At 37.3% G+C, this 23,766-nt stretch overlaps 1 long non-coding RNA gene across 1 annotated transcript in view; it reads left to right on the top strand.

The window, feature by feature from the left end:
• Positions 1–23,766, top strand: part of LOC145524754 (uncharacterized) — a 464,757-nt gene that overhangs the window by 234,990 nt on the left and 206,001 nt on the right. The window contains exon 4 of the long non-coding RNA XR_014067803.1: positions 985–1,062. This is a non-coding gene — a long non-coding RNA (uncharacterized LOC145524754). The remainder of the gene's footprint in view (positions 1–984; positions 1,063–23,766) is intronic.

Raw genomic sequence — 23,766 nt, 5'->3', positions numbered from 1 at the left:
AGATAATCTAGGTAATCTCTCCATCTCAAGATCCTTAACTTAATCGCCTCTACAAAGTTGCTTTTGTCATGTGTGGAAACATTTATGGGTTCTAGAGATTAGGATGTGGACATCCTTAGGGGAGGGTGTTGTCTTCAACCTTAACACACTGAGATTCATATCAAAATGTTATATTACATGAATAATACTGTTGTAGTGTATTTTATGTTCAGAATGTCCTTCACACCAGAAAATGCTTTTGAACACTTCTCTGGATTTCACAGCCTAAGAAATTTAAAAGCACTCCTTAATATAAAAGCTAATTTCCAGAGAGTTCACACTCTCCCACTGTGTGTCAGGCCCATCTGAAAGGAATTCCTTTTACTGATTTCCACAAAATATATTTATCATTTTAGTTGGAAGTTTTGCCTGTTTTACAAAATTTTGAAAGTTTATGGGGATGACAATTTATTTTATTGATCCCTTCTTTCTTTCTTTTCACATGTACCTACCCCTTCTCTCTTCTTTGTCTCTCTACCACTCAAATACTCTTGAATCTCCCAATTCTTCTCTATTATGCAGAGTAGGTCATTTTTTTTAACAACTTTAGTTATTGAAATAAAAAAAAAACAACAAAACAAAAACGTTGCCAAAGCACTCCTGGGCAAGGGGCCTTCACTGAAGAATTTCTGTGTCTGTTGAAATGTCTGTGGCTATAGTTGGCAAAGTGATGTTTCCTCCAATTATAAATATAACGCTACAATTTCCCAAGTAATTTATAAACACATCTGAAGAAAGAGTTCGTTTTCTTTTTCGATTTTCATTTTCATTTGCCCATCTATTCATTTTACTCTCTTTTCACTCCTAGGCCCACACAACATTGGGCTTAGTACAAAGTGCAACCACCGTAACTGCTGTTGACTGAGAAACATTCTCTTATGAGGCTGTCATTATTGAAGCTTGCAGGTCTCTCTTCCTAATTTCAAAATGCCTTCTTCATTTTAGATCCCCCCAGGTAGCCGTCTCACAGCATCCATCTATCGATTCTCCCTGCGCAAAGTGAAGAGGAAACCACTGGAGAAGGTAAGGCTTTTACTACCAAAATGCACTGACTCAAAATTAAATGTATCTAATACACTATAAAGTGAAACTTTAAAAATATTCTTACAATACTACTTGAGGCAATTGATTTTGGAAATTACTAGAAGTAAGAGACTTTTTTTTTTTCTTTCCTCTGCTACAAGATCTCTTTTGTGGAAAAGAAACTATTTATACAAGTACTTGTTAAAGCTTCTACATTGCAATTTACTCCACCTAATAATTACTCTATCAACACACATTCTGTCTAACTGTCTTTAGTCACAGTCCTTCTAATGTAATCTGGGTGTTCATTGTTCTGTTTGGTATGCACTGGAAGCGCACAGCATCTTATTCTAATCAGGTTTTGAATGCATTGTCTGTTGAAATGAAAGTAACAATGATGAGTAGGACAGCTGTTTCCCTTGAATGCGAATGTCGGGGTTAAAACCACAAACTAAACTGAATAAGTGCAGGCTTTCATGCAGGTTTCAAAATGGGGGGAAACACATTTCGTGAAATGGAAATCAATACTAGTGAAAGGTGTAAAGATCAGTGACTTGCAGAGGCGATGGTATTTGGAAACAGCCATACTCTGCATTCTGGAGAATAGGCACACAACTTCAGTGAGTAGATAAAATGAAGTATAACTTGCCTTTGTGGGTGGTGATTTTAACAAAGAGAACAGGAGAAACAGAAAAGGAATACAGAACTATCAGAATTTCCTGTTTGGTTGTCAGTGTATCAGTATATTAACAGAAGGAATGGAAGCGCCTCTGATTTATCATCATTCAATTGTGTATTACTATTATCATTAATATTAGATTTTATTGTTATATTAATATTAGTGCTATTATATATTATATAATACAATAATATTATATTGATCTAATATTTATATTAGTTATTTCTTTGCTTTTGGCTCAGAATTCTATAAAATTTAGTTTATGACATTTAGTTGTCAAAATACAAACATTTCATAATAGCTAACTGATTTCCCTTATATAGATCATATTTATCTCCTGTTTCTACATACATTGTTTAGTTAGTATTTTTCATTGGGATTTATAATTGATAACATTATGAGAATAATTTTAAAATGTATATGTCAATGAACTATTACATAGTTGAGAAAATAATTGAGGCCAAAGCAATTTCCACTTTTTTTTGTTTGTTTGTAAAAGCAGTGTGGTAATTCATACATATTTAAATAAATTTGTTAGTAATAACTTTTTTCAACCTTCACAAACACTTCCTGAATTGGTCATGAATAAAGCTAAGAATACAGATGAGCTGACCAGACTGAGATGGGAGCCTAATTAGCTAATGTCCCAAGAAGAACAATAGCTTCAATCTTAAGACCCTGGGTAAGAATGCAAATTACCATCACATCAGGTATGATATCATATGGTTTTCCAACTACAGCAGTCTCAGCCCTCAGGTTATTTGTGGTGGCTCCTTGTTTCAATTTGTTTGTTTTGGTTTGTTTTTTATCTGTATTTGTTAAACAGTTATTAAGAAGATGAATGAGTGTCTTTGGGCTAGAATGACTTCCCTGAGTACCGACCTGCCCAAGGTTCATACAAAATCACTGTCTAGGTTTCTTCAGATCATGGACCATGTGTCTAATCTACACTATTAATGCTTTATTCACATAGCATTAGGAGGTTCCAAGTGGAGTGAATTCCCATGCTTAAGAGGCTATTAGTTTCTGTGGTCAAGAAGGTGGCATTACAGTGGGATTTCCATCTTCCATGATGCCTTCCTTACCTTGTATCTTACCCACTATACACACACGTTACTGCTTTTGACCATGGTATTTGTGTAATATATGCCTTTGTTTGTTTTAATTTCGTTAGCTTAGCCTGATGCTCTTTAGCCAAGCTTACTTTTGAGAAATCAAGTGAGTAATAAAAGAAGTAATATTGTTTCCTAGTTCATAAGACTGTCTTCATGATTCTGGGCAAATAATTGAAACCCTCCTATCTTCTATTCACTTGATGAAAGACCTCTGTTGGAGGAAGGCTATCTCTTCTCATTACAGGAATATAGTATCTTTGTTCTTTCTTTTTCAATTTGTCTCTCTTGTTTTGGTGTCAGACAAAGAACTCTATCTGAATATATTTTGATGGTTCCACTTGATAACCTGATCATTTGATCTTTTTTAAACGTAACTAGAATATAAACTTTAGAGACAAGTACACAGGATCATATTCCACTCTCATCTTTTGCTTCCTGTGACTCATGAGAAACTAAGTTAAACCCTCTTTGCTACAGCAGCTGCATGGCAGGTAGCAAACAATGATATTATCCAAAAGGGATTTTCTGAGAATTGAGGTGGGTAATATATTTCAAGCTCTTAGTATACTGGGTAACACAGAGCAAGCACTCAAAGATGTTAACTGTATCACAGAATGTGAGTGGAAATGTATATAACTTAACAGAGTAATTACAGGGAGCAAGGAAGTTGCGTCTGTTTTCAAATAATTGGAATAGAAGAAAATTTTAACAGCAAAAGCACAGTGAAGATAGCTTAGAGTTTAAATATTTGCAGTGCCTCAGATTGTCATCACTACTGATTATCATTGGAAGCTCAGAAAGCTAGGAGTACAGAATGTTCTGTGTGTGTGAAGTTTAGTATATGAGAAAGGCAATGCAAATGTGACCGTGAATATTATCTTGCCCGAAGATCTTTTCAAACCGATATTCTGTTTACCTTTGTTTTGTTTGATTTGTTTTGGTTCCTTGTGTGGAACTTCACTATAGATCATAGTTACACAATGAGCTGATCTTTCTGGGAATGGTCAAGTTTTCTTGTCTGTTCAACTCCCTCACCAACACCGTCCCTGAGTTTTCTCTGAAGAACTTCTAATGCTTTAGAGGACACAATTTAAAACAGACTGATCTATTTAGTCCTTTAAATTTTAGGATGGAAAAATTGGAGCCAAGAATAGTGAAGTGATATGCCCCAGGTAGCACACTAAGGGAGAGAAGTCTGGGTATGCTGACTCTCCTCTATTGGAACATGCTGACTTTTCTGCAGAATACATTTAAAGGTTAGGACAGCAAATACGCCTGTGGGAAATGTGACTTTCCCTTTCTTTTTGCCACCCGTTTTGCTGGTTGCAAATGGGTCATAGCAGCTGTTCTCAAATTCTGTTCTCCAATCAGCAACACTAGCATACCTTTTTAGAAACATAAATTGCACGGCTTATCCAACCCACCTGAATCAAAATCTTTGGTGGCAGTGTCCAGGAATTTAAGGATTACAAAACTCTCTAGGGGTTTTTGATATTCATTAAAGTATAAAAACCTCTATATTAAATAAATTATTTTAAAATTAGCTCTGTCTGAAAAAATAATTTTAATTACATGGCCTACTTACCAATGGGCAAAAACCACTATGAAGATACACAGAATTCTGTAAAGAAAAATATTGAGAGGGAATAACGAAGGTAAAATTCACTGATCACCATACCACTCTTTGATTTCTAGCAGTTATCTGATTTGATCCTGATAGCAGGACTATGACATATATCTTATTATCTGAATTGCTATTTAGAGATACTAAATAACTTGTCTAAGATCATTCAGCTGAAAGTTTCAGAGCTAGGATTTGAACTCAGATGTAACTGACGACAAAGTTTTACATCTTCCTATCGTGAATTGATTTTGGAGCCCCCAAAAATAAAAGACGCTTACTCCTTGGAAGGAGGGTTATGGCCAACCTAGATAGCATATTTAAAAGCAGAGACATTACTTTGCCAACAAAAGTCCGTCTAGTTAAGGCTATGGTTTTTCCAGTGGTCATGTATGGATGTGAAAGTTGGACGGTGAAGAAAGCTGAGCGCCGCAGAATTGATGCTTTTAAACTGTGGTGTTGGAGAAGACTCTTGAGAGTCCCTTGGACAGCAAGGAAATCCAATCAATCCATCCTAAAGGAGATCAGTCCTGGGTGTTCATTGGAAGGACTGATGTTGAAGCTGAAACTCCAGTATTTTGGCCACCTCATGCGAAGTGTTGGCTCATTGGAAAAGACCCTAATGCTGGGTAGGACTGGGGGCAAGAGGAAAAGGGGACGACGGAGGATGAGATGGTTGGATGGCATCACTGACTCGATGGACATGGGTTTGGGTAGGCTCTGGGAGTTGGTGATGGACAGAGAGGCCTGGCCTGCTGCAATTCATGGGGTTGCAAAGAGTCGGACACGACTGAGTGACTGAACTGAACTGATTGTGAATTGAAACCTACTGGGCTTCAAACACATGTCATAGAACATCTACAATTCCAGGGGAAAATTCATGCATTAGATTTTTCTTATATTTATAGAGTGCTTTGATGTTAATTTTTCTTGGGATATAATACTCCTCTCTCTTGATGTTACATGGAAATAATAACATCACTCTGATATGAATATGCCTTTTTTATTCTACTTACATCTTTTTCAATATCATATCCCAAATTTCTATATACTTGCTTATAACAAGCTAATATATATGCATATACTATTTTTTCTTTAGCATTTAATATAGGAAATAAATATGACCTCATTATGTCCTGTCTGGGAGCAACTAAAAGTTTCTGAAAAATAAATCATTATCTTGCATATTATGTAAATAAAATCATGTAAGTATTATAGAAGTAATTATAGGGATATGCATTGCAGACTACAGAGCTATAATATAGGAAATTATTGGAGAGGGTAATTATATATCATGTACACTGGAGCTTCAATATCTAGGAAGAAATTCACAATTTTTATGTCTGAGATACTAAATATCTCATTGTATTCTTCAGAGGGTGTGGTGAATGAGTGGTCTGATTAAAGAAAGAGAGAATGAGGATGTATTGTGAACGTGGAAGATGTTTCCAATGTGGGAGCATATCAGTTCTAAAGTTGTTAATTTATGTGCCAATTAGAGGCCTTGCTGATCTCTATTTGAGATTGGTTTTCAATGGCCAGGGAGAGAAATTCCCTTTGCCCACTCCACTTTCTAGGGTGCTGCCTATAAGAACATTCATCCCATATTCTAGTACCTGGTAAAGCTCTGAAAGATTGAATTTTATTGGACAAGTTGTACCAATGACTGTCAGAAGGAAAATAATCTAAGGAGATAAATACATAGAACTTTGATCTGAATGAAAATGAAAATACAGAATATCAAAATTTGTGGAATTTGGCTATGACAAAACTTAAAAAAAATTATAGCACTAAATGCCTATTTTAGAAAATAAAAAAGTTAAATGAATGAACTTACCTTCTACTTTAAGAAACTAGTAAAAGAGTAACTTAAATGCAAGTTAAGCAAAAGACAGGAAATATTAACTATTCAACACAACCCGCCTCAATGAAATAGAAGATAGAAAAACAATTGAGAAAATTAATGAAACCAAAGCTTATTTTTGTAACAGTCAATAAAACTGATAAACTTCGGGTCAGTTTGATTTAGAATAAAAACAGAATAGACATGCATTAGCAATATCAGGATAGTGAGATATATATTATGAATAACATCATACCAATAAATTTGACAACTTAGATGAAAAGGACAAATATCTTGAAAGACACCAAGTTCTAAAGCTCACTATAATGAGTTAAATAATGTCCTTTGGAAGGACACTAGAAACTTTGGAGTTTTAATTAGTTAAAAATTTTGAGGTAAAATCTTCCTTGAATTAGGTTGGACTCTAAATCTAATGACTGATATCTTTACAAGAGAAAGAGATTTACACACAGACACAGGGAAGAAGGCCATGGGAAGACTGAGCCAGAGATTAGAGAGATGCTGCCACAGCCAAGGACACCTGGAGTCACCAGAACTTACAAGAGACAAGGAAGGGTTCTTTCCAGAGCTTTCAGATGAAGTTTGGCCCTACTGAAGCATTGATTTCAGACTTCTGGCCATTAGAATTATGTAAAAACAAATGTCTGTTGTTGTAAGCTACCCAGTTTGTAGCAATTTTGTTACAGAAACACTAGGAAAAAAATATTATCACTCAACAATCGATAAGTGACACTATAACTGTTAAGGAAATAGAACTGTAGTTAATAACTTTCCCACAAAGAAATGTCCAGCATGAGAGAGCTTTACTTGTAAATTCCACTGACATTTAAAGGAGCAATAGTATCAATTCTTTACAAACTCTCATAGATATTTAAGAGCTATTTTTCTCAACTAATTATTTGAGACCAGCATTACCTTAATACTTATGTCAAACAGGAACACTATTATAGACTAATATCCCTCATGAACATAAAAGCAAACATTCTTAATAAAATTTTAGCAAATATAATTCAAAAATATACAAATAGATAATACATGCTCTACACTTAGGTTCATTAAAGGAATGCAAGTTTGAGTTAGCGGTAAACCACATGATCATCTCAACAGAGTCAGAAGAGGCTTTTGAAAAACTTCATTTATTTCTAATAAAAACTCGAACTAAGCTCCAACTAGAAAGGAATTTCCCTAACCTGTCAGGGGATTGAGATGGTAAAGACTGAATATTTTCCCTTAAGATAAGGAACAAGGTAAGAATGCCTGCCCTCCCAACTTGTATTCTAAAGGTTGTAGGAGGTTCTAATGTATACAGTGAGGAAACAGAGGAATAAAGAAGGAAGGAAGAAAAGTAAAGAAAGCGAGAAAGAGAAGGATCCAAATGGGAATGAAAAATTAAATCTGTCTTTAATTGCAGAAGACATAGTTGTCTATGTAGATAATGGAGAATCCTGTGGAAGCCACAAAAAAGGCAGCTAGACTTAAGTTTAGCAAGGTTGGAGTATATAACTGAAAATTAATTTTAACCAATCCTGTTAAATTTAATTTTAAGAGATACTATTTAAAATAATATCAAAAATGTGACATGCTTAAGGATAAATCTAATAGAAGATGTGTAAAACTTGCATCCTCAAAACAACAACAACAAAATATTGCTGAAAGTTTTAAAGATCTAAATAAATGTGTGTGTGGGGGGTGGATAATATGTATTTATAAGTTAAAAGACTACATTGAAATTTTAATCCTTCCTAAATTTGTCTTGTAGATTCAATGTAATGCCAATAACAATCCCATCAGATGTTCTTGGTAAAAATTACAAGCTAATTCTAAAATACTTATGACAATACAAGTACCTCAAACAGCCTACAAACATTGAAAAATAAGGGTTAATTTGGAGAAATTGCACTACCTCACTTTAAGACTTATTATAATACTACAGGAATCAGACAGTGTGGTGGGAGTGTAAAGAGAGACATATGTATGGATGAATGGAACAGAATAGAAACCCACAGAAATAGATCCATACATTCATAAACAATTGATTTCTGACAAAAATAATTCAGTGGAGAAAAACTAGTCTTTTTACAAGTGATTTTGGAACAATTGAATACTCATATGCAAACAAATGAACTTGTATCCATACATTTTCTGTATTTAAAAATGAGCATAAATGATCATAGATCTAAATTTAAAATATAAAACTATAAAAATTCTAAAAGAAACCAAGAAAAGTAATTGTGGTCTTAGGTTAGGTATTTTAAAAAATTTTTTAATTCAACATTGAAAGCAAGATCTACAAAAGAAAATATACACGAATTGCATTTCATCACAATTAAGCATTTTTGCTCTTTGAAAGACACTACAGGAATCAAGACCATCCCCAAGAAAAAGAAATGCAAAAAAGCTAAATGGCTGTCTGAGGAGGCCTTACAAATAGCTGTAAAAAGAAGATAAGCGAAAAGCAAAGGAGAAAAGGAAAGATATACCCATTTGAATGCAGAGATCCAAAGAATAGCAAGGAGAGATAAGAAAGCCTTCCTCATCGATCAATGCAAAGGAATAGAGGAAAATAATAGAATGGGAAAGACTAAAGATCTCTTCAAGATAATTAGAGATACCAAGGGAACATTTCATGCAAAGATAGGCTCCATAAAGGACAGAAATGGTATGGACCTAACAGAAGCAGAAGATATTAAGAAGAGGTGGCAAGAATACACAGAAGAACTGTACAAAAAAGATCTTCATGACCCAGATAATCATGATGGTGTGATCACTCACCTAGAGCCAGACATCCTAGAATGTGAAGTCAAGTGGGCCTTAGAAAGCATCACTACAAAGAAAGCTAGTGGAGGTGATGGAATTCCAGTTGAGCTATTTCAAATCCTGAAAGATGATGCTGTGCAAGTGCTGCACTCAATATGCCAGCAAATTTGGAAAACTCAGCAGTGGCCACAGGACTGGAAAAGGTCAGTTTTCATTCCAATCCCAAAGAAAGGCAATGCCAAAGAATGCTCAAACTACTGCCCAATTGTACTCATCTCACATGCTAGTAAAGTAATGCTCAAAATTGTCCAAGCCAGGCTTCAAAATACATGAACCATGAACTTGCATATGTTCAAGCTGGTTTTAGAAAAGGCAGAGGAACCAGATATCAAATTGCCAAAGTTCACTGGATCATTGAAAAAGCAAGAGAGTTCCAGAAAAACATCTATTTCTGCTTTATTGACTATGCCAAGGGAGAAGGCAATGGCACCCCACTCCAGTACTCTTGGCTGGAAAATCCCATGGATGGAGGAGCCTGGTAGGCTACAGTCCATGGGTTCACTAGGAGTTGGACACGACTGAGCAACTTCACTTTCACTTTTCCCTTTCATGCACTGGAGAAGGAAATGGCAACACACTCCAGTATTCTTGCCTGGATAATCCCAGGGACGGCGGAGCTTGGTGGGCTGCTGTCTATGGGGTTGCACAGAGTCAGACATGACTGGAGCGACTTAGCAGTAGCAGCAGCAGACTATGCCAAAGCCTTTGACTCTGTGGGTCACAATAAGCTGTGGAAAATTCTGAAACAGATGGGAATACAAGACCACCTGACCTGCCTCTTGAGAAACCTGTATGCAGGTCAGGATGCAACAGTTCGAACTGGACATGGAACAACAGACTGGTTCCAAATAGGAAAAGGAGTACATCAAGGCTGTATATTGTCACCCTGCTTATTTAACTTATATGCAGAGTGCATCATGAGAAACGCTGGGTTGGAGGAAGCACAAGCTGGAATCAAGATTGCCGTGAGAAATATCAATAACCTCAGATATGCAGATGACACCACCCTTATGGCAGAAAGTGAAGAACTAAAGAGCCTCTTGATGAAAGTGAAAGAGGAGAGTGAAAAATTTGTCTTAAAGCTCAACATCAAAAAATGGATATCATGGCATCTGGTCCCATCACTTCATGGCAAATAGATGGGGAAACAGTGGAAACAGTGGCTGACTTTATTTTTCTGGGCTCCAAAATCACTGCAGATGGTGACTGCAGCCAAGAAATTAAAAGACGCTTACTCCTTGGAAGGAAAACTATGACCAACCTAGACATCATATTAAAAAGCAGAGACATTACTTTGTCAACAAAGGTCCATCTAGTCAAGGCTATGGTTTTTCCTGTGGTCATGTGTGGATGTGAGAGTTGGACTATAAAGAAAGCTGAACACCGAAGAATTGATGCTTTTGAACTGTGGTGTTGGAGAAGACTCTGGAGAGTCCCTTGGACTGCAGGAAGATGCAACCAGTCCATCCTAAAGGAGATCAGTCCTGGGTGTTCATTGAAAGGACTGATGTTGAAGCTGAAACTCCAATACTTTGGCCACCTGATGCGAAGAGCTGACTCATTTGAAAAGACCCTGATGCTGGGAGAGATTGAGGGCAGGAGGAGAAGAGGACGACAGAGGATGAGATGGTTTTATGGCATCACCGACTCAATGGACATGGGTTTGGGTAAACTCTGGGAGTTGGTGATGGACCGGGAGGCCTAGCGTGCTGCGGTTCATGGGATCGCAAAGAGTCGGACACGATTGAGCGTCTGAACTGAACTAAGAGAATATCTAAAAAGACACCGACTTGGAAAAGTGTGTACCAATCAAATATCTAATAACAGATTTTATGTCAGGATATGTAAATAACTCTCCAAACATCATTATGAGAAGTCAAATAAACCAATTATAAACAAAGAAAAGATTTTTAAAGATACTTCACAAAAGAATACATATGCATTGGAAATAAGCATTTGTCATTAATCATTAAAGAAATGTAAATTAAAATCCCAAACCATACCACTACATACTTAATAGAATGTCTTAAATTGAAAACAATGACAATACAATTCATTGGCGAGGATGTGGAGCCATTGGAAATCTCATATACTTCAAGTTGGTATGTAAAATGGTACAAGCCCTTAGGAAAACATTTGGTGATTTAAAATTAAACACATTTTTCATTGACACAGCCTCTCATGTGCTACCCAGGTGGCGTTCGTGGTAAAGAACCTGCCTGCCAATGCAGGAGACATAAGAGATGTGGGTTTGATCCCTAGGTCAGAAAGATCTCTTGGAGAAAGGCATGACAACCCACTCCAGTATTCTTGCCTGGAGAATTCGATGGACAGAGGAACCTTGCAAGCTACAGTCCATAGGGTTGCAAAGAGTTGGACATGACTGAAGTGACTCATCATGCACATGTCATGCATTGACACAATCATTACATTTTTAGGTATTTTCCCAAGAAAAAATAAAAATATATACTTCTACAAAGACATATAGGTGAATGCTTATATAGAAACATTATTTGTAATACCTGCAAACTGGAAACAGCACAAATATCCATCGACAGGTGAATGAATATATCAACTAGTGTATGGCCGTACAACAGAAACATGCAATGAAAGGGAATGAATATAAATGGACCTCTGACACATGTAGCAGTGTAAAAAAATCTCAATATGACTCTGAAATTAAAGAAGCCAGATTAAAAAGAAAAGGTACATACTGTTTGATATCCATTTATATAAAAGTCTAGAAAATGCAGAGTAATTGATAGCAATAGAAAGTGAATCATTTGTTACCTGGGGATGGGGGAATGGGCAGGAAAAGGGGCTTAAAGGGAACAAGAGGAAATTTTGCAATGATGAATATATATTCATTACCTCAATACCAGTGATGGTTTCAGGAGTACATACATATGTCAAGGATTATCCAGTTGTATACCTAATGGACATAGGTTTAAAAGAACTGAAAAACAGAGATGCACAGAACATGGGTGGTGCACACAGCTTTCATCCCCATTCTGCTCAAGACATTGACCATATTCCTCCCACACTGTAGAGCCCTCAAAGGCTCTAGTGGGGCAGTGGCACAGTTTGGTGTTATAGCAATGTGACTGGCAAGAGTGAAGGGAGAGGACTGACAATACACATTTTTTAACACGGTAATAGAAATGCAACAAGCATTCCAAATAATCTCTTCAGGATTTCCAGTGAAATCAATTAGCATACATTTGAAAAAGTGCTAGTGGGGTTTGGGATTTATTCTGTAGCCACTGAAACAAATTTGCCCACACTGGCACACAAACTCGTATGTAGCAGAGCAGTGACTTCAACCCAATCCTAACTGATTCCAGTGCCAATTTCTCTTTATGCTACACATGCCCTCCCCAACTTGCGTGCAAATCTCATTCCAAAACCTAGTGGTGACGAAGCTTCAGTCAAATGAGAATTTTCAGAATTTCCCTCAAATCGGAATGTGGGCCAAACGTTATTTAATGCCAGCGCCTGGCTTTTAATGGGAGCTGAACGGGTTGTATTTTCACACCCCTGAAGCATGCTGTATCCCTTATGGGTTGCATCTATACTCCTTTTGTGAGAATGAGTCAGATTCCAAGATCATCCCCAAGCTGCACAGATTAAAAGTGATTAGAATGACGATTCACTGTCTTACTTAAGGGCATTGAGTTCAGTGGGCCTCCAAGCTACATGTGGGCACAATGCTCCATCTTGGTTCAAGAACTGCATCTCTAATCTAGTCCAGATAAGACTGCTTTTCAGGAAAGCTCTAAGAGCAAAGAGAGTAGAAAGCAAGAATGTCAAACTGAAATTAATTTGGCAAAGGAGAGGTTAAATTTTAAGATTAGCAGTCTCTCTGGAAACATGAAAGGCAGCTACCTGATTTCATCCTGTTTGGAGGTCTTTGAAGACTTTCGACATTTTGACAATCTGAAGTGTCAGTCACTCATTCTGTGCCAAATGCATAGAAATGTACATGAAATTTGCCTTTTTGGTTTTTCAAAACTGTTGAATAAAAACTCTCTTTGGACCTTGGCTAATACTACTAATCAAAACTTTAATAACAGGCTTGTCATTTATCCTTTTCATTATAAGTTGGGTGGGTCTGGAGACTGCTTGAGCAGTTTTCACACAAAAGAATGAACCATGCGTGTTTCAGTCTTTTTACAAAGTCATTTTTGCAGGCAAGAAAGAAAATGGAATATAATTGGGCCTAATGGATTAAGGAATTTGTCCCTAATTTGGCTAAATTTTCTTTAGTCCTAGAGAGAGGAAAACAAGATTAGTTCTCATTTACTCAGTTTTTGTTTAGTTATTTATTGACCCTAATGTGCATCACCATGCTTTAGGCAAAATAAGGATAATGGAGACAGGTTAGACTCTGTGTTTGTGGAAATCATATTGGAAATTTTTTTTTTAATTTTTAAATAATTTATTTAATTGGAGGCTGATTGCTTTACAATATTGTAGTGGTTTTTGCCATACATTGGAAATTAATAGAAGGAAGGAAATACATATCTTGGCTTTTGACAAGACGGAGTTCAAATTTTGACTTTCCCCATATTGTCTCTTATAAACTTCTTTGTATTTTTCAGTGTTTTGTTCTTATTTTTAATTAACTTTAACAGTAATATGCACTTCTAAGAATTTCAGGGAGGACCACATGAGCATAGTGAATCCAAACCACTTTGAAGTCAGCACTCTGTATTGTGTGTATTATCATATATTGCAGACCATCATGGTATGTTTGGGCTTATCATTGCCGAGTAGTGCGGTTAACTGTGGGTCACGTACTTTGCATGTGCTTCATAAAAATCATCTGTTATTTTCATTTTTATTAATACCAGTGAAGATACTGAGAAATAGAATATTTATGAAACTTTCTTAAAAGCATTCAGTTACTAAGTGGCAGAGTCCGAACTTGAGTCAAATTCCTTCCAGTTCTCAAACTTATGTGTTTTCTACTCTGCATGCTGCTGCTTTCTAGGTTAAAATTAAAAAAAAAAAACAAAAAAGACTAACACAAGAAATATTCATTTATTAGTGAAAATCTTCAGATACAGGTCTATTACTAATCAAATCTGCATATTGATATCAGTATCCACATGTAAAATTGAATTGTAAAAGCAAATGTAAATTTTCTTATTCAATAACATGCTTTTTGTGAAGAATTCCCCAATGAATATGCCCTCTCTTCTCATAAGGTTTCATTTAGATGAGTTTTGGTTCAATTTTCCAGCCATGTTTATGGTGATTGCATTTGCTGAACCAAAATTTAAGACAGTGTTCCAAATACAAGTATCACTTCTTAAAATTGAATGGAAAGCCTTATATATGAAGCACAAATAGTTATCAATAGAATCTCCTTTAAAAATCTATGAAGCAAGATAGTTTGAGAAGACTGGCCCTACTACAGGCCATATCATATGGTAGTTAAGTGAGGTTGGATGAACAAGGCTGATGGAGGTCAGAAAGCTGAGCATTCAGAGCTTCATCTCAGTCAGGTTGGCTGCATGCCATGGGCAGGTCTTTCAAGTTCAGTTTCCTCAGTTTCAGGGCAGAAATTCTAGTGATAACAGATAGTGCCTCTGCATGGTGCTGTTTTGAAGAATAAACCACATCATAGTGCAGATTAATTAGCCCAGTGCCTGACAAGAACTGAGTAAACTGGATGGGGTCATTGAATATGGTTATGTAGGTTTCCACAGTCTGGTTTTTTTCAGGTACAAGGAAACAGGTAGCCAATCCACAAGGATAGATAGCTCTCAAAGATGATGTTTTAATGGGAAATGTTCCCTAGAAAGCTCTCCATTTTCATTTATCTTTCAATTCTTCCTATTGCTTCAGAGAAGGTCTTCAATTAGGAGTTAGTGCACGCTTGGAAACACCTGGCAATCTTCATTTGTTCAAAGAGGGCTTAGGGTAAGAACTAACACGTAGTCTTTTTCATACCACAGCTACTGCAGGAGCAAGAGATTGAGTTCAAAAAGTACAGCACTTTGGGGTACCAGAAAATCTCAAACTGAAGTGTTGAATTCATCAAATGGTGCAGTATTCTGAACGTTTATAGCAGAGGATAAAACTCTCCCATCAAAAGATGGTATGACTTGTGCCTAGGTCTTGGTTTCTAATACTATTGTCCAGTAGAAGATATCCAACCACATGGATGAATGGCTGATTTTAGAGCTAAAGCATGGAATGTACAAAATTAACCTGGAGTATCTCATAGTGCCAGAAACTAAAGAATTCCTCAAAACAAAATGAGGAGGCTATGCCAAAAAAACAGAGAAGCCAGCTGAAAGAACTCCCAGTGATGAAAACTGGAACAATTTGAATGATAAAATTAATAGTATAGTATTGATCTATACCCCTAAGTATAAAATGAAGTCCACACTGATACAAATGATAGAATTAAAAATGAAAAGGCAGAGGAGGATGGGTAGAAAATCTATAAAAGTAATTTCAAATAATTTGTGAAATAATTGCCCCTCTCCTCCTTAATGATGGACTATGCTTAGTTATGTGTTTATAAAAAGTACAGTATACAAACGGGAGAGGGAATAATTTTAGAGTGGAGAATCCTACAAATCTTTAACTATTTGATTAAGTTTAACATCATCATTGATAAGTTATATGTTGATTGTACTTACAGTCCATAAGTACTGAAAATGGTACTTGATCTGTAGGAGTCTTCCTGCCTCTTAACATGACTACTAAAATATTTAAAATTTATTTTGTGACTCAGGTTGTTTCTGTTGAATAGCACTATTCTAAACTATTAACAAGGGCATGTTAACGTATTTTAGGAGAACAGGGTCTGCATTCTCTGTGTTTTTAAATATTTGTATATATGTGGATTTTCCATATCATTTTATTTTGCTTTCAATATTATTGTATTTTTTAATGGATGATAACCCAAGCATTTGAGGAAGAAATCCAAATTAAAAGTTTCAGCCTCTGGGGAAGATTTTTAGATATAATTATTCATTATTTGAATAGTGCCTAAGACTAGACTAGATCCTATGCAGGTTGATCAGTGGTCTTGTAGTCTTGTAGTCAACTTTCTCACTCTGAATATTGCTTGCTGGTGCCCTCTGCTGTACATCTGGGATTGCTCTGGGCGTTATTTTCCCCCAAGAACTCTGAGATATTGTTCAATCAGTATAGAGCAAAAACAAAGTAGGGAAACATTCTTTCCCTCATTTTATCTGAGGCTATAGATGCCCTCCCTATGAAAAATACAATTATGTACCATCTTACAAACTCCTATTGCCCGAAATAAATAAATAGTGCTTTACATGAGTAAAAGAGCACTGACTTTATTCATGCTACCTTTTGGGTGATAGCCAGCAATGAGAAACAAAAGACAAACTGCCATTTTCTTCCTTTACTACCTGGAGAAGTCTTTATTCTCTAAGACCTAGCTTCAAGCACCTCTCATTGTCAAGATTTTCTTCACCCCAACTTCAAGTGTCTCTGTGCTCCCAGAATGATGGCTGGGAAACAATGTCTTCAACAATATTGCAACATACTCTTGTTGGGATGATAGATGTATGTCTTGCTCACTCAGTTTTCAGATCCTATGGCTTTTCTAGGGTAATAAGATGTGAGAGAGACTTTTTGAGACTGATAAGTGCTAATCCTTGCTTTAAATAAATACAAATCCCATGAGGAGGCAAAGATAGGCAAAAACTATCAAGGCAATATAAAACAATAGGTAGTAAATGAATGACTGAGTGACCACAATAATGTCATCCCTTACATACGTGAGGGTCAAGTTCCTGAACATGCTGCAGTTATATTCACACAAGTTTTATTTGTATCCTCCCATCTCTTCCCAAATATAACCATTCTCCCTATAATCTGTCTTGTTATTTGCCCTACACTCTTCCTAAATTACCCAGCAATGCTATTTTGCCCTGCTAATGCAGATGATTTTATTATAAATGTTAATGCCTAGGACTCATTTTGGAAAAAATAAGAAAATAAGAGAGACCTTAAGCAACCTTAGAAAAGACAGATTAGCTTGAGTCTTCAGTAGGTCAATGGGGAACACAGGCCTGGAATAGATGCATTGAAGTTACATTGGATAACTATACTGTTTAAACTTTGCATTGCTATTATTTGTGCATAAAGAGGTTAGTTTTAATAGAGCTAATAGAATATATGTCTAAGTTTGATAAAAATCACAATATATTATAAATTAAGAACATTTACTTACAAGGAAAATAAGAAAAAGGAATCCGATAGAGTGAAAAAAGATATTTGCAGTATATATAGTATATCTGACAAATCACTTGTACTCAGAATATATAAAGAAATTCCCTAAGCAATAGGAAAAGTGGACAACCCAAAGGAAAAAAAAATATGTGCCAAGAAATTGGGTACTTCACAAAAGAGGATATCCGAATGGTAATTGAAATATATGAAAAAATGCTCAATTTCCTTAGTCATTAGGGAATGTAAATTAAAAAACATAATGCTATATTACTACCTACCCACCAAAATAGCTAAGATGAACAAGAAGAAAAATATCCAAGGTTAGCAAGGAGGTGGATGAACCAGAACTCCCAACATTGCTGGTGGGAGTGTAATTTGATACAGTCATGTGGAAACTGTTCAGCATTACATACTAAAACTGAACATGTGTTATAACATTGGCAGTCTACTCCTAGGTGTCTACTCAGCAGAACAGATACATTTACCAAAATCCATATGCTAGAATGTTTATCACAGCTCTATTCATAACAGCTTCAAATTGGAAACTACACATCTGTCAGTCAACAGTAAAGTAGATAAATTAGTTGTGGTATACTTCACTCAATGAATGATACAGAGCTCTGAGAATTAGCTGATATACAACTGGTACATTTGCAAATATATGTGACTCTCACAAGCTTAACACTGAGAGGAATTTCAGACAAAATAAAGTACATACTGTAACAATTCATTTTACAGTAAATCCAAAGCAGGTAAACTTGGTATATATTGTTAGATTTCAGAAACGAAGTCACGTGGGAATGAGGAGAGGGACAGTAAGTGGCTGGGGACACAAGTCGTGTCTGGAGTGCTTGTAATGTTTTGTGCTTTGATTTGGGTGCTAATGTACATGTGTGTGTTTAGTTGTAAAAATGTATAACACTGTATACTTGTGATATATAAGCGAATAATTCCTATTGAAACATTTACCCGAAAGAAAAAGCTGCGATATCACTTCTTATCCATTTTAGCTGCAGGCTAAGGTAGAGATTGCATAATCCGGGGAGCACTTGTATGAGGCTGCAGAGAAGTGATGGTGCATTTGGGCTACTCTGTAGTTAACATTAAAGAGAGGTATTCCAGACACTGTCCTGAGAACATGACATGCATTATGTCATCTGATCTGCACAACAATCAAGAGGTAGAAATTATTATCTACATTTTGCAGAAAGAAAATTTACTTGATTTGCCTAAGGCAGTTGTCAACACAGATTCATACCCTTGTCAGCCTGATTTCATAACTTGGCCTCTTAGCTATCAAGCCATAGTCTTTATTTTTTATTCTCTTTAATAAATCAAATTCCTTTCCCTACAGGGGAATATTTTAAAGGATGATTATTGCCTGGAAGTGACCTATGGGCCTTTGTGTACAACCTAGCCTCCCCTCAGTCTAGAATTCCAATTTGGAATTTGTGAACCATGTTACTCTATGTGCCTAGAATACAAATTTGCTCATAACACCTATACACCCTCAGCAGAGCAGCTAGGAATGAATGCCTTGTGGGATAGGCATTTAGGAGGAACCACAGATAAGGCTGGCAATAGATGAGCCTAGATTTAATGAGTGTTAAGTCCCTTCAGTCACGTCCAACTCTGTGAGACCCCATGGGCTGTAACCCACCAGCCTCCTCTGTCCATGGGATTCTCCAGGCAAAAATACTGAAGCGGGGTGCCACGCTCTCCTCCAGGGGATCTTCCTGACCCAGAGACAAAACCCCCATCTCTAATGTCTCCTGCACTGGAAGGTGGGCTCTTTACCACTAGCTCCACCTGGGAAGCCTCCAAAACCACAGAGCTGTCTACAAAAGCAGGTTCCTATTCAGGACAGTCTTGGGTGCAGAAGCAGGCATACACCCAGGCACGCCAGCTCTGCACACAGCTCCAAGGCCACATGTGTGCGGGCGCTCAAAGCCTGCTCTGTGGGGGACCAGTCTGACCGGCTCTCATCGGCAGACCTGGAGAACATTGCAGGAGGGGGGTCTCCTGGGGAGAGGGGAGACTTGATGAGAGGAGACTTAAATTTAGTTCCATTTTGTTGACATCAAGTTGTGTACTGCTAGACATGATATTTGCATATTCTGAGCCTCTGGTTTTGCAGTTGCAAGAATGGGAAAAAATAATTATTTCGTTGATTCCCACAGGGTAGTTTCCTCTTCTCTCTCTCCTTTATACTTTTTGGTTCTGTTTTTTTTCTTTTTTTTTTAGTACTCTGTGCTATGTACTCTTTAGCCATTCATACATATGCTATGTTAGTTTAGTCTCACAGTAAGTACTATTTCTGGAGAAGGCAATGGCACCCCACTCCAGTCCTCTTGCCTGGAAAATCCCATGGACGGAGGAGCCTGGTAGGCTACAGTCCATGGGGTCGCTAAGAGTCGGACACGACTAAGCAACTTCACTTTCACTTTTCCCTTTCATGCACTGGAGAAGGAAATGGCAACCCATTCCAGTATTCTTGCCTGGAGAATCCTAGGGATGGCAGAGCCTGGTGAGCTGCCGTCCATGGTGTCGCAGAGAGTCGGACACGACTGAAGCAACTTAGCAGCAAGTACTATTTCTATTCTCACTTTTCTAAGAGGAAATTGAGGCTCAGAGCAATTAAGTGGTTTAACTTCATATGCCTGTGTCATTTTTTCTCCATTAGCTTAATGTCTCTGGGTCTCAGCTATAAAATGGAAATCATTGTTACTGACTAGGATTCTTGGCCTCCTTAATAAGTAGAAGCCAGACAAGAAACTCAAGCAAGACTTAGTTGGGGCTCCTGCTGCAGCAAGGGGAAGGGAAAAACAAACTTACTTCCTGCGGGGTAGGGGGTATGGAGATGGGGGACTGACTTTGTTCCTTATATGGAGTGAGAGTAGGGCTGTGTCCAGCGGTTAGGCCAGAGGGGTGGCTTAGGTGGTTCACCCACCCCTTAGGTGGTGGTATTTGCAGGGGGCATGTGCAATACTCTGCTTTTGTTCCCGACCCACTGATTTTGTTAAAAGCTCTGCAAAAATAGCAGTTGGGTTTTTCCACCTCTTTGTATCTTTCATTTAACATTTGTCCCAACTGTGCATGCATGCAGTTGTTTTTAATCCCATATTGTTTCTTTGTAGTTTGCTGCTGTAAGAGAGGTGTGTCCCCAAACGAGCATTGAAGTAAAATGGTCCCAGGTCCCATCCTGTCTCAAATGTGACTTTTTGTCCAACACTAGAGTGGTTATTATCTGTTTTTTTCTTGTCGTAATTGTGCTTTTGTTTAAGTTTAATATTTACTGGGCATCAGCTGTATGCCAGTGAAAGAAAGTGAGTGTTAGTCACTCAGTCATATCTGACTGTTTATGATCCCATGGTCTGTGGCCCACAGGTTCCTCTGTCCATGGAATTCTCCAGGCAAGAATACTGGAGAGGGTTGCCATCTCCTCTTCAAGGGGATCTTTCCAACCCAGGGATCGAACCCGCGTCTCCTGCATTACAGGTGGATTCTTTACCCATTGAGTATTGGGGAAGCCAGGATATGAAAGAAATAAGCACTAAAGTGGGGCTCCCAAACCAGGGAAGATGGGAATCCACATTTGGTTATTCTTGAAAATATTAGGAGACAGTCAAGCAAAGAAGGGAATTAAGGTTTCTAGGGGGTGGAAATAATTTATGTAAAAACTGTAAGCCAGACAAATCCTGGTGAATTCTAAGACAGGCAGTTGTTGTTGTTCACTCAACTAAGTCGTGTCCAACTCTTTGTGGCCCCATGAACTGTGGCATGCCAGGGTTCCCCATCCTTCACTATCACCCAGAGTTTGCTCAAACTCATGGCCATTGAGTCCGTGATACCATCCAACCATCTCATCCTCTGTCGAACCCTTCTTTTGCCTTCAATCTTTCCCAGCATCAGGGTCTTTTCCCATGAATCAGTTCTTCACATCAGATGGCCAAAGTATTGGAGCTTCAGCTTCAGCATCAGTCCTTCTAATGAATATTCAGGATTGATTTCCTTTAGGATAGACTGGTTGGATCTCCTTGAAGTCCAAGGGACTCCCAAGAGTCTTCTCCAACACCACAGTTCAAAAGCATCAATTCTTTGGTGCTCAGCTTTCTTAATAGTCCAATTCTCACATCCATACATGACTACTGGAAAAGCCATAGCTTTGACTATATGGACCTTTGCCAGCAAAGTATGTCTCTGCTTTTTAATACACTGTTTAGGTTTGTGATAGCTTTCTTCAAAGGAGCAAGCATCGTTTAATTTCATGGCTGCAGTTCCTATCTCCAGTGATTTTGGAGCCCAAGAAAATAAAATCTGTCAGTGTTTCTGCTTTTTCTCCATCTATTTGCCATGGAGTATTGGGATTGTTTGCCATGATCTTAGTTTTTTGAATGTTAGTTTTAAGCCAGCATTTTCATTCTCCTGTTTCACAGTCATCGTGAGGCTTTTTAGTTCCTCTTTGCTTTCTGCCATTAGAGTAGTGCCATCTGAATATCCACAGGAATAGAAAAGGTCAGTTTTCATTCCAATCCCAAAGAAGGGCAATGCAAAAGAATGTCCATGTTACTTTACAATTGTGCTCATTTCACTTGCTAGCAAGGTAATGTTCAAAATTCTTCAAACTAGGCTTCAACACTAGGTGAGCCATGAACTTCCAGATGTACAAGTTGAATTTAGAAAAGGCAGAGGAACCAGAGATCAAATTGCCAACATTCATTGGATCATAGAAAAAAGACAGACAATAGTTTCAAATATTTGTACTGATATCATGGTGAGTGGCACGAGGCAATGGCAGGGCCATGTGTTTTGGGATCTAAAGCTTGCAAAAGTTGAGGAGCATTCCTTCAGGAAAACATACACAATTAGGTTAAGATAGTATGTATGTATTTAGAATGAGAAAAAAAATCATGGAAAAATAGCTGGATCTTTGGAAATTCAGGTCCCTTTCTTCTTTGAATCAGAGATGCTAATATGGCTTGACCTAGAGGAATACTTAAAAGAGCTACAAGAGAGGATTCTCTTCCAACTGACCTTGAAGAAGTTAGCTGCCATATTGTGAGACGGCTATATGGCAAGGAACTATAAACAGCTTCTAGAAACTCAGAACTGACAGCCACCATGAAAACAAGACTTCCGCTATACGACGGCAGAAACTGAATTCTGCGAACAACTGTGTGAGCTTAGAATGGGATTTCAAGCTCCAGGAAAGAACATAGACTGGCTGACATCTTTATTATAGTTTTCACCAAAAATGGTGTGGCCTACAAGTTTGTGACACTTTTAAATGTCTCTGTGGGGTATAATGTCAGAGCAGCTGTTCTAATTTCAAATACTCGTGTCAATACTGGGTGCCACTGGGTTCATGACTCTCTTCTATTGGTTTCAGCATTCTTGTCTTCACATTGAGGGAGTGGGATAACTTGATCTTCAAGGATTTTCCAGCTCTGACAGTTTTATGAAATTCTCATATGTACTATCAGATGACAATCTCCATGAAATTCAGTGATCCCTTTGTACTTTTGCATAGGTTCCATAAGTTTCGACACCCAGTTTTCTTTCCATTACAAAGTGGACTGGATTCTGTACTGAAATTTTTCCCTTTTCACAGAATATAATTATAGAAGAGTACAGATGATTCATTCTCAGAAATAGTGTATTCGCTTAGATTAATCACACCTAAAACAGGAATCTTCTTGACCCAAGAGTTTTCATTTAGAACTTGCTGATCTAATAGAAAGACATCAAATTATATCCACTGTTAATTTTAAATTAACTCAGAGTATTTAATTAACACCTCTTCAAACAGGAAAAAAAAAAAAAAAGCATAAGGATACTCTTCCCTGAAGGCAGTGAAGGCCACTTAAGAGATTTTTATAAATCAAATTTAAATCCTATATCCATCTAGTCAGATTCTTTCAAAATTAAGAATATTCATGATACAGATACATATAAAGCAATTAGCAGCTCTGGAAATGGATGGGAGGGTGGGATACAAAGCAAGATTTGATTAAATGTTGAAATGAAGTGAAACTAAGGCTTTGCATAATTGTAGAAGAGGAACCTTGTCCCTTAGGTATATGTGAAAACAAGGTGGGGAACTATAAAACCTGTAAGCTTGCTACAGACCATTCAATTTGATGGTACATTAGGGAAGCCTACTCAGATGTTATTAATAGGCTTTGAGGTCTTTTTAATGGTGAGAAACAACAACAAAAAAAAGCATGAGACTTAGCCCGTGGCCCCAGCAGGTTTATTATAAGTTTGCTAAATGGCCCAGGCTGGGTCCCTTGACTTCTTTGGACTTTGTTTCCCTTATTTCACCAAAAATCTGTTATTTACATTTAATCGGCATTTCCCAAGATATATTACAAGAACTACA

The sequence above is a fragment of the Giraffa tippelskirchi genome, chromosome 10, assembly GCF_054371585.1.
Source record: "Giraffa tippelskirchi isolate mGirTip1 chromosome 10, T2T-mGirTip1v1.2.pri, whole genome shotgun sequence".
In the NCBI taxonomy this organism is placed as follows: domain Eukaryota; kingdom Metazoa; phylum Chordata; class Mammalia; order Artiodactyla; family Giraffidae; genus Giraffa; species Giraffa tippelskirchi.
The sequence above is the reverse complement of the archived record's forward strand: the minus strand, read 5'-3'. Positions and strand labels throughout refer to the sequence as shown.